This window comes from Heterocephalus glaber, unplaced genomic scaffold (assembly GCF_053883595.1).
Source record: "Heterocephalus glaber isolate CG9 unplaced genomic scaffold, H.glaber_assembly_v1.0 deba00000331, whole genome shotgun sequence".
Lineage (NCBI taxonomy): Eukaryota > Metazoa > Chordata > Mammalia > Rodentia > Bathyergidae > Heterocephalus > Heterocephalus glaber.
Window position 1 is genome coordinate 22,363,307 of NW_028258142.1, and position 18,524 is coordinate 22,381,830.

At 40.7% G+C, this 18,524-nt stretch overlaps 1 protein-coding gene and 1 long non-coding RNA gene across 4 annotated transcripts in view; one reads left to right on the forward strand and one right to left on the reverse strand.

Moving 5' to 3' along the window:
• Ccbe1 (collagen and calcium binding EGF domains 1) overlaps positions 1-18,524 on the forward strand; it is a 268,355-nt gene that overhangs the window by 145,575 nt on the left and 104,256 nt on the right. The gene's annotated exons all lie outside the window — the stretch shown is intronic.
• The window catches only part of LOC147830056 (uncharacterized), a 64,818-nt gene continuing 54,289 nt past the window's right edge, over positions 7,996-18,524 (reverse strand). Inside the window, exon 3 of the long non-coding RNA XR_015443291.1 lies at positions 7,996-10,747. This is a non-coding gene — a long non-coding RNA (uncharacterized LOC147830056). The remainder of the gene's footprint in view (positions 10,748-18,524) is intronic.

Genomic DNA, 18,524 nt, shown 5'->3' on the forward strand with positions numbered 1-18,524 from the left:
AATCCAGAGGATCAGTACCTACTTTGAGAACCTATACGTCAATAAGCAGAAAACACAGAAGAAATGGACAAATTTCTAGATACATATGAATTACCAAAGTTGAACAAAGAAGATCTAAAAATTCTAAACAACACAATATCAATCACTGAAATTGAAAACATAATGAAAAAATTTACCAAGGAAGAAAAGCCATGGTCCTGATGGCTTCACTGCTGAATTCTATAAGACATTTAGAGAGGAACTGCTGCCACTGCTGTTTAAACTCTTCAGTGAAACTGAAAGGGAAGCAATCCTCCCAAATTCATTCCTGGAAGCAAGCATCACCTTGATCCCCAAAAGCAGAAAAATACTCAACCGAGAAAGAGAACTATAGGCCAATCTCACTAATGAACATGGATAATAGTGATTTTTATGCTTTTATCATTTCTGTCCCAGTGAAACAGAAGACTGTTTAGTGGTGGTGGGTAAGAAAAGTTAGCTATGATTTGGATGCAGTTTCAGAGTATTCTAAACAGAAGATAAGATAACACTAGCCCTGGAAAATGACATGGAAGGGGCATCCATGAGCAGCAGAGACCTTGGTCACCGATAAAATCTTTATGTTATCAGTGATCTCCTTGGATGGCAGCGCAGGATGGGTCTTAGGGTAAAGCCAAGAAAAAAATGACCGCATTCATTTGCTCTCTACCTCCTCGTTCCCCATTAGCTGACTTAATTATGTCCTCAAAGATGCACTCAAGCAAGAAATAGTTAATGAAGTAAAGATAGTGAGTGAAAGAAAATGTGCCTAAATTTCTTTTTCAGTAAATTCAGAACATTAGGGCAAGGAGAACACTTAAAAATTACCTAATCCTGTTTCTTCTTATAGGTAGAGAAGGAATAATTTACAAAATAATTTGTGGTAATGATATAGTGATCTTATGAAGCACTTCTAAAGATAATCTTGGTATGACTGATAAAATATACTTATCAGCCTGCTAAACAAAGCTGTTCAATTTTAAGGTGTTTTCTGTATGAAAACTGACAGAAATTTCCTTCCTGTCAAGGAGGACCAAAATGACAAGTGACTGACTTACAGACCTAGAAAATACATGTCACAAATGGGCCTGGAGGGAGAGGTGTGTGCTGCTTTGTGGGTGGAAGGAACCAAGATTTTGTAGAACGATATGAACTCTGTATCTGCTGACTTGCTTTGCTGCCTCTGTGGTACCCTTGCTATCACAATTGCTGCTGCGGTGTGTGTTCTGAGTATCCCACCAGCAGATATCAAATGTGGCTGCTACTTATAGATGTTCTCTGTTATGCAGAATAATATATCCTGCTGCAGTGGTCTTAAAACTGTGCCTTTAGAGCTCAGAGATTAGAACTGGTGACTTGGGTATTTGATAATGCCACTGTATCCATGTGGATAGCCCTGGGTTACAGTCTGAAAAGCTCACCATAAGACTATTTTATGCAATGGGTTGAACTTTGGATTTGTTGTACTTGAAGGAGAAAAGGTTTGGCAATCCAACTCTTTTTGAGATGTTAACAGGATGTTTATCTGTGCAGAAATAAAATCTAGTGATGACAGTCTGTCTTCCCTTCTTAGCTACCAGGGGACTGGGTTATCTTTCATGTACTGGCAGGGCTGGCTTCACTACATGTAAGACCAGTGCATTTCAAACAGTGGATGGGTCTGTATGTCCTGATATTGGAAAATATACAAGATACATGTGAAAAACCACTGATGAGTGTATGTGCATAATAAGATTTTTTGATCTCCTATATATCAACTTATGTTAGTTGATACATAGGAATTATATCAAGTTGGGACAATTATATCAAGCAAATGATCATGATTGTCTCTGTTGAATAGAGTTAGAGAACTTTACCCTTTATTTATTATGAACACCTGTAAAGTTTGAATTTTATAGAGCTTTATATTAAATTTGTAATTAAAAAGGAAACTTTTTTTTGGTATTAAATTCTTTTATTGGTACATTGTAGGTATACAACACAATTACATTTCTCATTGGGAATTGTACCTTTATATAATGCATCTTGGTTCTTATTTTTTCCCCATTCCTAGCCCTCCCTTCACGCCCTCCACCCTTCCCTATTTACAAAGACTTTATTTCCATTTTTTCCATTTCTCAGCATTTTTTCCTTTCCCTTTTTTCCTTTCCCCTGCCCCTCCCACTACCCCTACCCCTTTGGACCTTTTCTTCCTATTTTACATTATTGATTATTCATTCTAATCATTGGTACATTTTAGGTATACAATATAATGACATTCATCATTGGAAATTTGCACCTTTACATAGTCTCTCTTGGTTATTTTTCACCCTTGCCCAGCCCTCCCTTCAACCCCTCCAGTCCTCCCTAGTTACAAAGATTTGTTCCTATTTTTCCATTTTCTCATATTAATCCCATTCCCTTCTATCCTTTCCCCTAGCCCTCCCACTTCCTTCCCCTTTGCCCCTTTTCTTCAAAAAGGAAACATTTTGAAAATGGAAATGTTAGTGACGGTAAGAGGAAACTAAAACCCAGTTTGCTGATATTATAAAGATAGTCTTTATAGTGTGGCTCTTGGAGTCAGATTGCTTTTAGGAGAACACCACCTCAGGCTCGCCCTGCTTTTGCTGTTCATGGACCTCTGCTTAGCCAACTTCTGGAGCTTTCCACTTGACCTGAAAAACTTCATCATCCCAGATAGTTATTCTCACATCTGTGCTGTAGTTTCATATTCTTCTCCCTTGCTGAGAAACTTCACATTTTCCTCTGCATTTATGCAAACCCACTGTTCCTCACATTTGCTGCCCCAGGTTCCCCAGCCAGTGCTATTTATTTTGTAAATATGGAGACACCCATGTTTTGGGGTTACAAACCTGAACAGCTCTGCCTTTGTGTGACTTGTGTTTTATTGACCTCTAAGTTTTAAGCTCCTTTGTTGATAAGAGCTGGTTTCTAATCATCCTTTCTGTCATCAGTTGCATGAGAAGTCTGTGTAACTGGTAGGAATTCCACGAGGACTGGAGTTGAAGCTCAGGTGCTAAGCTTCCCCAGGGGTTCCTCAAGTTAGTTCACTCATACTAGGAGACCCTTCATCTTGTAAGTGCCACTGCTTCTGAGTCAGTTGCCCTTTGAGCCACACTGAGGCGGGACATAGCCTGAATAAAATAGTGGCATTATTTTCCAATTCATTTTGGTGGTTGTGGGGGTTGGGATGGAATTTTCTGTTGTATATTATTTCCATAATTAAAAGAACTCCTTCTGTACTTGCTACTGTTGTTGGCCAAATGGCCAAATGCATGAATAAGTAGCAAACAAATATTATTGAAAAAAATCATAAACAGCTGATCATGTTTATTTTAGCAGATTGGTCCTCTCCCTGCTCCCAGTACAATTATTCTCACAAGCATGTTTGGGGTTTTATTTTGGAAACAAAAAGTTGCATTTTGGTTGTTTGGAGTAGTCCATCTTTGGCATAGGCCTGCAAATCTGCAGTTGCCTTTTGAGGCTCTCGGTGTTTCACTCCCCAAGTGGGATTGACCAGTGCAGTTCCCTCATTGTGGATAGAAAACTTCCAGTGAATAATAATGTGAATATTCCCCCAAGAGTGCCAACAGGCTTGTTTTCATTTTATATGAGCAATCCATAAAATTGATTTATATGGAAGATCTGTTTCTTGGAACTTTACCACTTAGAGAATCAGGAACCTACCTATGGGCTCAGCAGTGAGTGACATAAGGGTCAGTACAGACAGATGTGCAGGCACAACACAGGAGGAAGGCTTTCCCTGTTCTCTCAGGGTGAAGTACACTGAAATAGGTGCAGAAGAGTTTGCTGGGGATTTACAGCGGTCCCAGAGGAGGGGCATGTTAGTTGCTGCGTAAGGTCATCCTGACCCAGTAAGGGCTGCACAGGCCAGGGTCCGACAGGTAACGAGTAACTGTGTGGATGAGGGAAAAAAAGCATAGGTTCAGAGCTCATATGGTTATAAGAAAATAAGACCTCTCCAAGTAACTCAGGTAGAAATCAGTTTTATTATGGGAAAAAATGGGGGCTTTGTTAGGAAAGTGAAGTGCTGTAACATTAGGTCACATGGGAATCCATACCTGCACTTTTCCATTTCTTAGTACCTCAGAGTCAACAAGATTTTTTTATCTCCTGTTCTGTCTCTCCATTTGGTAGAGTTCTAGCCTCAGAATATGCATCCCATGTGTCTGTGCTGGGAAATGGCCACCTTTCTCCCCAGCTGCATTTGATTCATTTTTAGTTAATATTCTAAAAGGATAGATTATGACTGGTCCCTGGTTGCCCAATGGGTTGGCTTCCTATGGGTTAGGTGTTCTTGTCAAGCCAGTCAATCAGCTTATGTGTGCACAGGTGGATGTGTACATACAAAAGACCATGATAAAGACTAAGGGAGGTACCGGATTATTGGCAGAATTTCATTATGTTAACCTATTATCTTTTTAATTCTTATGTGTTATTTAAATGAGTCAAACATCACTTAGGTTTATGGAACATAACCTTGGTTTAAACTTTCATCTGTCTTCTCTGCCTGCATGTTTTGTTTGACCTAAGAATTTATAAGCAATTCTATGAAAGATTTCATAATAGTCTTGTCCTTAAATTCTTTATTTTCACCTTTGTATGCAGCTGAACAGTTCTGTACAAGGAATCCTGTACTGAAGCCAGACTTTCAGCAGCCTCACCTAACTGCAAAATTATCAGTAATCAAAGATGACTGCTGAATTGAGGACAATTTCATATTTTATTACAGTGTATACTTGTATTTAAATGTATTAAAATGAAGGGTACTGACTTCATAAACCAGGGGATCATGTTTACTTTAGCAGATGAATTGGGAACAGTGCTAAGAAAGATGCACTATAAGTGCCTTAGAAAGGAGACACAGGATGCCCCAGAATCAAAGTAAACAACTTTTGGTTCTTCCTCAGGGCAGTCTTGAGGGATTTTTTTTTTTGCCAGCACTTACCAAGTCTTATCTTTGACAAGCACCAGTGATTATAATGATATGGTCATCACACACACACACACACACACACACACACACACACCTCTTCCATTATAGTTATGTGTAGCTTAATAAAAGCATGTATATCAGAGAAGAAATTAGAGAAGCTGAAACACTATGAAAGCTGAGGAATTCATTATGAGGACTTAATTTTATGCAAGTGTAGGTTCTTATGAAACAATCTCTGTAAAGCCGATGCTTTGGCATCTGATTCTGAGCTTTGAGTCAGGAGGGCCAGCACTCAGGAATGAAAGGTAGATGTGAATGAAGGTCAAAGATGAGCTGGAACCCACAGGACAAGCTGGAATCTTGTTATTCCAACTTCCAGTATACTGATGATCTTCAGGGAAACAGGTTCTTTGTTGCAGAGCTGCCCATGCTGGGCCAGGATGCAGAGAAGTTGAAAGAGGAGCACAGTAGGAGGTAAGGGTCCAACTGCTGCCTCATGACCATGACCATCACCAGTGCCTTGAGAATATTTGAAGCAAGCTGATGCTACATTGCCTTCCAAATTATGCACAAAATGCCCCTCGTGGTCAGCACCACTGTGGAACATCATGGGGTCAGGAATTCTGAGAATTGCAATTTTAGCTTGGCTAATACAGCATAAATTCAGCAAAATCTGAAAATGTGTAAATATTCCTATAAAGAATACAAACAACTCTGTCACTGTTTTCAATTTAAGCTAGCTATAAAATTTAAATTAGAAGAACTAACTTGCATTTCATTGAAAAAACATTTCAGGGTGAGTTGGAAAAGTTACTGTAATTATATATTTAGTCTTCATATAATTATCAATTTCAGAGCTGATTATATTCTACTAAAAGTGGCTGGCTCTCTGAGCAGAAAGGCACACTTTTAATTAAATTCCGACACATAAGGTCATTGCCTGCCCTTCCACTTATATCCTGCTGTGGGGCCTCTACTTCCAGCTGCCTTTAATATTGCATAACCTTTGTCTTCTGCAGCTGGGTTACATTTAATAAGTAATTACAGCACATCTGATTAAGGTTACTCCCAGAGGTCCCATTAATCATCTCCAGGAAAGAATGCTGGGGAGGCAGATGTTACTGCAGGTCACTTTCTCCTGTCCTGCTGATGGGAGCCCTCCTCGAACTCTACACTTGATTATAGCCCCCACTTTAATCATTCCTGGAAGGCAGAACACAGCTAGGCCCTGTGTACCATGTGGATTTATCCATAGCCTGAATTTAGCTCGCTTAAGATCTCAGGAGTTTCTCGAGGACAAGATGCCTTGTCTGTATATCGTGTGTTTTCTGAAGCAACCCATAGCAAAGTCATGGCAGGGAGGTTCGCTGAGATGTCATTCAAAGCAGGAACCAAGCAAGAGACTGGCTACCTAGAAGCAGGGACAGGGTGCTGCACCGTGTTTTGACTGACCTGGGAGCTTGCCTAGCTGAGACGTGGATACCCTGCTTCTGACTGAAGGCTGAAAGTGAGAAACTGAATGCCTTGCGATCTGTAGAAAGTGTATTTCATTATCAAGGCTATGAGCAGGAAAGCCTTCCTTTGCACTTTTGGTGACACCCCCAAGCTCCTGAGCTACGGTTTTACTTTCAAGCCAAGACTTTATGACAAATGGAATTGGTCTGCGTCTGCAAGACATCCAAGCTGAGACTTCCTTTATAGAGTAGAAAGAATGATACCAGGGTTGTTGGCTTTCTTACGTAATACACCGGTATTTGTTAGACTTTTGCGCTTTCTGAGTGGAACTGATGGCTTCTACTATGTGTTTACCCTATAACTGTTTTTTCCTAAGGAAATCGCATGACCTGCTCTAGATCAGTTTCAATCTTTCTGAAATAGAAATCTAAGGATCTGGCACAAGAGCCAAATTCTTGAATTGTAGCATTAGACCTGGACTTCTGAAGCATAGACTGCACGTGCCACCTGTGTATAAACATAAATGGAGGAGACAAGCCCAGGATACAGGTCAGGGGCACCTTTAGCTTTGGTAACTAACGTACCTGTTACGATTTGCCACCAGACCTAGCTTCCCCTCCCAAGACAAAGAGCTGAAGATTCATAAGTTCTTGTATACTTTCAGGCTCTTACTTTTGAGTCCTGGGTAATGCTTCTTCCTCTTGAAGGATTTTTCAGGTGTAGTTTCGGAATATATTCCAGATTCTGAAATAAATTGTTTACTGCTGTGTGTCTATTAGGGTATAATGGGTCAAGTTTTCAACTTATGTTGCAAGATGAGGAACACACATACCTGTTAGTTAAGCTGCCTGGAGAGAATGAAACAAATGTCAAAGTCAGAGGAATCTAAGAAATGATGTCCTCTAACTGCCAAATGCCAAAACCAATTGTGTAGCTTAATCAGGTCCATGCCACTTGATGGCAAAGACTAGATATTTGATGCTCTGAATTCCTGTCCCGATCCCCTTTCTACTGTACTGTGAGGTTGATTTATTCTTTCCACACAGTGGAGCACTCAGTGGTAGATCCATTATCCAGCCACATTCTGAATGCATTTCCAGGTAGTGACTACACAAGGGGGCAATGGCCACACCCTGTACTCTGAAACCCCTTTTCCCTTTCAGTCCACAAGACTGTCCTGTCCAGTTTGGAGGAGGCTCATAATCCCTGCTGGACTGTACCTACCTTCACATTACCTTCTTGCATAAAGTCTGCAGTACTTTATGAGAAGAAACTCCAGTAGGGTAGATATTTAGCACATCCTTAAGTGTTGGCTGTTTTTGCCCATTATTCTTCACTAGAGCTCTTCTCATCAGAAGTCCTCCTGTCTCCCTGCCTCTTGGGACCAGTGACCCAAAGTAGGGTAGGAATGACATCAACACAATCAGTACAACAAAGCTACTTTTGTTGCCCAAAGGATCTCTGGCTCACAGGTGAAACTGAGAAATGCCCGTGTGTGTTGGATAAATCTCAAGCCAATCATGTAGAAATGTGGGTTAGCATGGAGCACACACATAGTATCAGAGTCTAAAGAGGCAGAAAAACCTGAAAATGATAAGCCAGATGCTTTTATTCTGGGTTCAAGCTTCTGATCTAGATAAAGGTATAATCTTTTCATTGAACATTGGCCATAACCACAATTCTTTTCCATATGTTTGTGGTCCACGTAGTGCCTAATGCCTGGTCTGAAAGGAGTGGAAGTCTCCAGCACCACTGGCATGCTTAACCATGCCACACACTTACCTACACCTTTGGAACCAGAGGCATTGCCCTTCCCTGGGCCGCCAAGTCACCACAGTGGTGATGACACAGACTGCCATGCCTTGGAATATCTTGGAATCTGGCTAAAGATACTGATTACAGAGCCATAGCATTTCAATTCCACTTGTCTTTGCAGAGTTTTTGGTGAAGTAGCAGGAGGCTTCCTATAAGGCAGTGTCTGCTGACCCCAAAAGTATTGTGTTGCCCAATAGGAATGGTCCTATGGCTACTTTGGATTTTGTCTCACAGGAGTAGGAAGAGTTTTAATGGCTAGAGTTTATGGTACTGTTGAAAATGCACCATCAACATCTCCCAACAACTATGACTCCCTACCCATGCAGGATTTGGCAGCCTGTCTGTTGATTTTTAAAGGTGGAACTCTCCCTGCCTCTGAATTACATATGTTGTGCATGCTGGCTGTGCATGCAGTAGTTGTCTATGCAACAGTCTCTGGCTGGATGTGAGTATAATGATCTCTGTGGGCCTCAGTTTCCTCATCTATCAAACGCAGGGATCTTTTGTGTCTCTAATATCTGGGCTATTCTATACCCATGTGCTTATGTGAGATTGAGTAGCATCAGTTGAATTGTAATGCACCATCTCCCCTTCTCAAGTAAATGACTGTGATTATCTAAAGGAGATTTGTTCTCTGAATTAGACTGTCTTTAAATTTTGTTTCTTAGTATGCCCAGGGCTTTGCTGTTGTCTTTAACTGATTCTAGGACTAGGACGGTCAACGCTGATCATAAGCTGTTGCCAGTTTGGCTGCTGAGGCTGTCTCCTGATGCACAGAGAAGGAGATCTACAAAAGACATGAGCGTGCAACTACAGGAGACTGCAGCTCCACCTGCACCTTATCTCTTCAGTGTTACTATTTTATATCTTTGGACATCCTGTGATATAACTGTGATAGATCAGCAGAAAGTCAGCTTTATAGTTCAAGGGGAAAAACTACACCCTTAAACTTTAAGTCTAAACATTTATTTCAAGGACATAGATATACAGTGATTTTTTTCAAGATGATTGATTACATGGTTCCTTTCATTAGAAAGCAAGTAAAAATACTCCCAACACATTGTTTCTTAGGCAGTCACTTAACATTATTTATTGTAATAAATGAGTTTGACCAGGTATTTTTCTTTTTTATTTAGACAACTTCCCGTGGTAAAATGATCTTTGCAAATCAGATTTCCTGATAGAAAAGCTAGGTTGAAACTATTGCCAACTTTGTTGTGTGCTTCTTTTGAATTATTACGTGAACAAGTGGATGCCTGGGATAGCTGAAGCCTAAGGAGATGCTGGATGTGTTCCAGATACAGCCAGAATCAGGATGTACATTAGTAGGAGGAATGTCAGTAAGACAAGTAATCTTGACAGAAACTGGATGAAGAGTAGACAAGTTCTTTCTGTATGCCCCAGATAGTTCATGAACTGACCCTCTGTTGAAACATTCGGCATGTATTACTTTATTCTGGAATCACAACAAGCACACATGGAAAGACATCCTGGGAAGAACGTGGTCACAGTCTCATGCAGTGCTTTTCATCAAGAAAGTAGTATCCATTTCCTCACCTCTTGTGGCTTTCTTTGGCACACAGAATGTGACAGAAGTGATGTTGTACAACTCCAGACCTCAAGCCACAGAGGCCTTATGGTCCTGCCTTCCATTCTTAGAATGTCCTTCCTTTGAATAAGGAAGCCAAGGTTAGACTTCTGAGTCATGAGAGGCTCTTGGAGGGGAGCCCCAGTTCACAGCCAGCACGGATGACCTGGCTATGTGCATGACTCTGCCTTACACCTGCCAGCCCCAGGCCAACTGCCAGAGGACTACAGCCACGTGAATGAGGCCAAGGAAGAACTGGCAAGTACTCTAACTCAAAAAGGATGAGTAAGTAAGTAGTGGTGGTTTTGAGCCACTGAGGTTTGGGGTAACATGTTACACAGCAATAGATCCCTGATACATATTCCTGCATCAAAGATGAAGGAACTGAGGCTCTGTAAGGGTAAGCAACTTGGCTGAAGGTTGATAATTTGAACTTGGTCTTTCTGACTTCAGATTTTTCTCTGCTTGTCCATGTCAAAACTACTACTGCACTTCAGAGTAAAAGTTCTGAATTGCTGTATGTGTTAAGTTTTTTAAAGGCTTACTTTCCCATAAATAGAGAGTATTAGAGTACTAAAAATATAATTTTGTTCTATTGTGTATTTTTCTATCTCCATTTATTAGGTAATGTTTTCCAAAACACTTTTAAAGAATGTATCCACTTGCGCTTTGAGGTTTGTGTTTAGAGAATTCTTTAGTTGCTTATATCACATGGCTCATGGCTCCTCTGAAATATCGGCTTTTCTTGAAGGGAAGTGTAAAGGCTTTCTAACTCGATCCACTTGAGGAAGGAAAAGATTTATTAGGAAGTCAGTCTGCTGCAAAGGATGGTCTTCTGAAGCTTGTGGAGTCGTGGGTGAGGGAGAGGGCCCATCTTGAAGAGCTAAGCCACCAATTACACAAGGTCCAGGACACTGGAAAAGGCCAGAGACAGTAAGTATTTTAGATTTTGCAGACCATATGGTCTCTGTCACAACCATTCAACTCTGTTGTAGCTTATCAGCCATAGGCAATATATAAACAAATGATTGTGGCTGGGTTCCAATATATTTTATTTATAAAAAGAAGTAGCAGGCAGGACTTGGTCTGTGGGTCACGATTTGCTGCTCTGAATTAGAGGAAGAAGTGGTGTGTTCCAGAGCCTGAAGCTGTATTGCTGGCCTGGGCAACCAGGGATGGGAGCGATCACACAGCTTCCAGGTGCTACTGTGTGTGCAGGTTTAAGCTAGGGGTAATGACAGCCAACCGAATCAGACTGAAAGACATTTAAGGGTTCAAGGAAGGGCCCTTTCCAGTTGTTCTGTCATTCAGTGGGCTCAGGAAAGCCAGACAGCAGGCAAACGGGCATGGAAAACAGCTGTCTGACAAAGTCAAGCTTTGTGTTGTTCTGGGACACATTTCTTTGAGTCTCCACTTGCTTATCTGTGCAAAGGGGAGGATAATGAGGAGCAGACTTGGTAAAATGGGTGGGCTGTTTATGCCATGCTGGTGTTCTCTTCACCCCATATTCATGGAGAGAAATCAAATTCAGACTATCATTGCCCTATGTGGAGACCAGCTGTAGGTGATTAAAGTACATTGCCAACAAGTTTAGCTGGGAACAACTAATTTCCTATTGAGACTCTGGGTCACTGCAGTGCCTTTGACTGCTGGGATTCTTTGCCGGTGATTTTGAAGCCTGTCTCAGCATCTCACTCATGACAGGCACTCTGTGGGTAACAGAAGGAGACAGGGACTCACTGAAGTATGGTGTCTGCCTTTCCCCATGGCGTAATCGGCTGATTGACAGAGGTGACCTTCTTGGGTCCAGAAACACCAGATGGAGTTTATTTTTAAAATCAGCCTCAATCACTGGGATCAAACATTACATGCTCTTAATTCAGCTTGCTTTTTGGAACTGTTGTATCCCTCAGTGGTGTGTGTGTGTAGGGGTGGACATTAGTATTTGCTCCTTCAAGCAGAAGTTTGATTTATTTAGCAGGAATTCTTTTGGAAATTGAAGAATAACAAAAACAAAGAATGGCTTAGCTAAAATCTACATACTACATGATGGATTATTTTCACCATGTTCATTTCTAGAATACTACCGTATTTGAGTAAGATAATACTAATTTGAAGTGTGGATCATTTTTAAGTGGCATGAGTCAAAGTGAAATGAAGAAGTAACAGTACAAAGTGTATTCCTTTCATTATGCTCTTACTTTTAAGGTGTTCTGCAAGCGGTTTGTTAGTCTAGTCCTTAATTTCACTGACTGGAACAGCAGTTGATGTCCCTGTGAAGGTTTTCCGGATGGGTTCCTGGGGTTTCCTTCTTACGTAATTGTTCCTTGTCATACCTAAAAGAACCTTGGTAACTTAGCAAAGCCCTGCATTCTCTACCCACTCTATAGACTGGAAGATCAAATCCTTCCTCCGAAGTCTTCCTTTAGATGCAATTCATTATTTTTGAATAACGAAAACCAGAGCAACCTGAAGGTATCTGTATAATTTTATTATCTTCTTACCAGTGTGAATGTTCCCTCTTGCTGACATTATTTTTTCTTCTAAAGTAAAGAATACTGAGGGAGGTGGGGCTTGTCTTGCCCTGGTGGACCACTAAGGAGCATCATGATATTAAACCTCAGTTGTGTCATTGAAAAACTAGGACACTGACTTGGGTGAATGCCAAGTTCCTTCTGGCATTCTGAATGTTTGACCCAGCAGATAGTTGGCATTGCATGGTGGCATAATGAATGCAAAGGCGTTTTCAGTTCATTAAAACACTTAAATTCTCTTAGTGTCAATTCCTCCATTCTCACTGCAGGAAGGATGAAAGAACAATGTGTTAAAGTAAAATGCTTCAAAATCCTGGCTGAGATGCCAAGTGTTTGTGTTTTTGTCGTTCATCCTACAGATGCAGAATAGCCTAAGATTTTTTCTGATGTAGAAGCAGTAGTAGCTGCAACAGGACAAGCCACTTAGTGCCCCCAGTGTCCCACTTTTGTTGGTATGGTTCTGGGAAGCCTCCACACATTTGGTGCCATTCACAGCCACAGAGGTCCCTAGAGGTCTCTCAGCATTGGTTTTCTTCTTTTAGATCATTATGTGAAGAGTATGGCCAAGATATTACAGTTAGCACTTAAAGACCAAAATTGTCTTCAGCTAGCAGAAGCATTTTTCATGTGTTGAAAGGTTTAGCTGGTCCATGACTCCTGCTCCATTAACACTTTGGCGGGGGGAGTGTATCAGGGATTGTACTGGGGGTTCTTGCACTTGCGAGGCAGGCAGGCAGTGGAACCACTGAGCTAAATCCCTGGCCCTCCATTAACACTTTTAATGAGCTGTGTGATGTTTGTCACTGTGTTGCTTTTCTATTGTTGCTGAAACAAAATACCCAACATCCGAAGTAAAAGGGGGAAGAGTTTATTTGGCTTACAGTTTGTAGAGGTTTCCATCCATAATTGGCAAACTGCAGAGGGGCAACAAACTGCATGGTGGCAGCAAAAGCAACGAGAGACTTTAACAGTGTCTTTCTGCCCCTTTTATCCAGACTACAGGGATTAGGGTAGTACCAAATCAATCACTCACATGTTGTGGTTTAGTAATCACACACCCTTAATCGCAGCATCGTACACTCCAGATTCAGCCACCTCCAAAATCGTCCCACCTCATTCACAAGCCTTAACAGTCACCCTTTGTCTTTTGTACTAATGTAAGTTACTGTGCTTTTGTGGCTGCGAATATTCTAATCATGATCTGTGTCCTCTCCTTTAGGGCCAGTTTTCTCACTAGATTGACATCTCAGAAACCAGGGGCATCATATTATACCCTCCACATTGGCTCACTTTCCTAATTTTAATTTCTTCAAGAGGCTCTGCCATTCTCTCTTAGTGTAAACTCTAACTTCAGAAATGACTGCTCTCCATATGCTTTGCCTGCCACCATCACCATTTCCTGTCTGAGTTTCATCCTGTTTTTCTCTAGAGCACTCCGTCTTTTCTTTCATTCTCTTCTCGTTACCGCTTGCCTGCACTACATGATTGATTCTTTTCTTTTCTTTTCTTTTCTCTTTTCCTTTCCTTTCCTTTCTTTTCTTTTCTTTTTTCTTAGAAAGGGTCTCACTTTGTAGTTCAGGTTGCCCTTGAACTGACTGTGTATCCCAGCAATCTGGCCTCAAACTTGAAACATTCCTACCTAAGCCTACCACACACTGGGATTATAAGGATGTACCAGCATGCCCAGTTACAGTATTATTTTTTTAGCCTACTTTTTCATCCTCTTCAGCTTTCCTGCTCTGTTTTCATGGTTTCCTCATTCCAGCTAAATACAAGCAAATTGAAACCTCGCAGATTGATTTTTAAGGTTTTGGATTTCTTCATATATTCATAGCTTCATATGGACATGTGATTGATTGGCTGTGGTCAAATTGATCTTCTCAACCATCATTCTTCATTGTCATTTCTGTGCCTTCATTCATGAGACTACTTCATCTGGAATCACTCCAATTTTTTTGCCCCTATTTGACCACTCAGATTTCACTCTCTCTAGCCAGCCCGGTACTTTGAATTTCTTCTCATTTGTCATATGATGTGTCCTGTGTTGCCTGGTCTTGTTAGCTAGACTGTAATCCAGTAGCTATTATAACAACTATGGAGCAACATCAAATACGATCACAGTACTTAGTCCCCTTCTGCCACTGACTCCAGAAACTGCTGGGGTTGTGTTTTGTAGCTCTTTCCCCGCACAGAAGTTGCAGCCCACTTCTCACCTTCCAGAATGCCATTCCTAACTTGCTCTGCAGAAGGGGAGCTTTAAAGTTGGATTACATTGATCTTGGTTGGTAGGAAAAGAGCCATAGATTTTCTTCTATTCAAAGGCCCCCAGGTTGTCTCTTTCTGGTCTTGGCACTGAGACTGACACCCTGAGGCCCTTGCTTTGTTCAGAGCTTTGAGTACACACTTGGCAAAAGGAGCAGTCCAATTGGATTGGAAATTATCTGTAACATTTTAATAATCACAGGCATCCATGTTGGAAATAGCTGTAGAACTGAGGTCTAAATAGAGCCATCCTTTCTCCTTCCAGGTATAGTAGGATGAAGAGATAGAAAGGAAGAGGAGTAGTACATAGGAGCGGGCACTGATGAGCACAAACCCAGCAAGAGTCTGGTCAGGCAACCTAATGTGCATGATCTTTGCTCTTCCTTTTGTGTCTTACCTGGGAATAAAGGCGATTAACTGCTGGTTGTTAGCACATTTCACGCAAACTACAAATTTTGTTAGAGGTGAAAGGGCACTGACAAGTTAATTACTTCTATTCCTTCAAGATGAGCTGATAAAAAATTTCTTGGCCCTTCCTTGGTTTAACCAAATGTTCCCCAGCAGAGCTCCATGCAAGGAACTCCTGTCATGTGTCCTCATATGAATTACCTCCCTTTACAGGTGGCTGACACTCTCCTGTGGACTTCACTGACCTCTTTGACCTATACATGTCACTGGGGACTGGTTAATAAAAGGACATGGCTCCAAATGAGGAACAGAATGTAGGTTTACCATCAGGAAAGCCCTCAGTGTTGGAGAAATAAGGGCATTGATATCACCCAACTTACTAGAGACCTCTATGGACAAAGATGTTTATTGCAATGTGGGATTTGCAATGGTGATCTGTGCCTATCCTCTTGAAGTAAGCATAGTAATTTTCCTGAATCCCCATTGGTCATCTTTAATTAAATTGCTACAGTTTCAAGGTATCACTGTACATGGATACTTTTCCTAAGTTTTCAGCTGGTAGGCATTGCTCACCCAAATTCTTCTCCTGAGGGAATTGAGGGGAGGAAAAGAATTGCTTAGTTAGGTAGAGTGTCCAAGTAGGTAGCTAACACCACAAAGATAACATTTTAGTGTCGTGATATTAAAATAGTATGAAGTAACTCCTGCTGCCAAGCTTCAGGAACCACACCTTGTTTCCTATTGGTAGGATATACGCTGGGGGCTGTACCAGATGTGTGATTTCTTATCACAGATGGAAATTCCTGAGATTTCTATCTGCTGAGTCTTTCAGATACAGTGTCTCAGAGGTCACAAGTAATTAGTAATTACCAAGTTCCTTTGATTCTATCATGGAAATTCCTCTCCCTGCTTTCCTCACTCCCTTCCTCTAACCAGAGTGGTCCCACTGGAAGCTCAACATACTTCTCACAATATTTGACTAACAGTTTTATCCTCTTCCTTCTCTTAGTTTTACCCCCAGATTAATCTTTCTGACACAAATCTCGTTAGACTACACCATTCTAATTAACTCCACACTCTTTCACCTGGCAAGGGATGCCTCCCTTGACTTGCCCCTCCCCCGCCCCCACATCCTTCTGACATTCAGCGTGCCCAGCTTGCAGTCACAAACACACTGTCACTCCAGGACTGGGCGCCTGATGCTTCCGAACAGCTTGAATATGTGCTAGCTTCATGTCCAATCTCTGTTGCCCCACAGGCCCAGCTCACAGACCACCACCTTCAGGAGTGTGATTCTTTTTCCTCCTCCTTAATCTCCAGCCTCATCTCTCCTTTAGCATTTCTGACCTTGTCTTGTGATTGTGATTATATCTCAGTTCTGTGGCCAGAGACTATGTATTAATGCTTTATGAATCTGGCCTACCCAGGATAAGTACCCAGTTAACCCTTGTTGAATGAATAAATGAATGAATGTTAGTCATGGTTTAGTTAATAAAATGCTTTCATTATACATTAGAAACCCTTTATATGTCTTACAGATACATATATCTTTACAGTATATTTAGGAATGTCCATGAATGTAAATTCGACTATATGGAGTTCCAGATGACTCACAGTAGCATAACCTCCCCTTGCACGTCAGTATAAAGTAAAGCCTTTTAAAAGGTTTTCTTTGAAGAACAGGAAAGGAACAAGCTCTAGAGATTGGATGAGACAAAATTGCTGTAGATAACATAGTTCTGTTAATTTAGATTGTAACTATAAAACAAAAATTTATTATAGATGTAAAACCTGGAACTTTAACAGATTCGATTGTGTGACTTTTGCTATACAGAAGATTAACATGTTTAAAATGCAAAGAAAAGACTTGGAAAATACTTATAGAATGTATAATGGAACAAAGGATTAGCAGTTCAGCGAGGGGAAAAAATACACAAGTGAGTCAAGGCTTTTGCTTCAGCTATCTCAATATTTCAATACCAGTATTGAACAAACTACCTAAAATGTAAATGGCTTGCATATTATGTCTCATGATTCTGCAGTCTGGAGTTGGGCTCAGCTGGGTGGTGGTTCTTAATTTTGTGTCTGTTGAGACTTAATGACCAAAATGGCTTCTTCACGTAAATGTCTGGTGCCGTAGCTGGGGTCACTGGAACAACCAGACATCTCCTCTTCCGTATACTCTTTGCCAAAAGACGCTGCACCTTTAATAGTGAGTTTTCTAAAGGGAATGGCCCACTCTCCAAGTATTTATCAATCGTCTGCTTCAGTAATGATTGCAGATTCCCTGTGGGCTAAAGCAAGTCATATGGCCAAGCCCAGAGTCAGTGTAGGACAGTGGTGGTGAACCTACGGCACGAGCGTTATTTGTTTTTAAGACAAAAGATATTAATGTATGAGTTGTTTTTTTTTTTTTAAACTAAAACCTTAGTATGAAGGTTTAATTGCAGTTTGGGCACTTTGTGATAAAGAAGTGGGTTTTGGGTTGCAGTTTAGGCACTTGCCTCTAAAAGGTTTACCATCATTGGTGTCGGAGATGAGACTATGACAGAACAAATTGAAGGTATGATTCACTGGAAATTGCTAATATAATAGTCTACTGCAGATATGAACAGGCAATTTGCTGAAGAAATGTGAATGACTAAGAAAACATGAAAAATACGAAGTTCCATTAGTAGTCAAAATCATGCAAATAAAAGAATATTTTCATTAGGAAATTGACAAATATTTAGTATCCATTTAATATCTAGTATTGGCAATCTTCTGAGATAATCTCATACATTTTGGTGGAACTGTAAATGTGACCTTTTTAAAGGGCTGTTTGGCAGAACATATCAAAATATGAAATGTGCATGACCCAGAAAATTCTACTTTGGCAAAGAAAAATATTCCTGCACATTCCCTGAATGTATTATGTTGGGATATTTATACATCATTATTTGTAATGATAGTATACTAGAACATAAAAGTCTACAATTAAGGGTAAAATATGGTAAAGCTATGTTATGGAATAAGACACATTAAGATAAATTAAATATGTACTGATTTAGAATGTTATCCCAGGTATCTAGCATAATAATATGCATGCCACAATTTCAGGAAAACAAAAGTTTTGTATGTATCTACACCTGTACAGAAGAAAAGGTCTCTGATGGGAAATGTAATTGGGATGGGAGCGCGTTGTCACTTTTTATCTGGAATTCAGATTTAGTTGAGTGTCTTACCTTGCTTTTTAAAAAAAATCCTTATGATACCAGGGATTGAACTCAGGACCCTGCACTCTCCAGGCAGGCGCCTGAACCACTGAGCTAAATCCCCAGCCCATCCCTTACTCTTTTAAGTGTGTGTCCGCAGCGCTGGAAATTGAACACAGGGCTTTGTGTATGTTATGCAAGATGTGTACCACTGAGCCACATCCTCAGCTCATTTTCACTTTTGAAAACGTATTTCTGAGTACTGTAATTAACATCTTTTCCAAGCTTTCTTG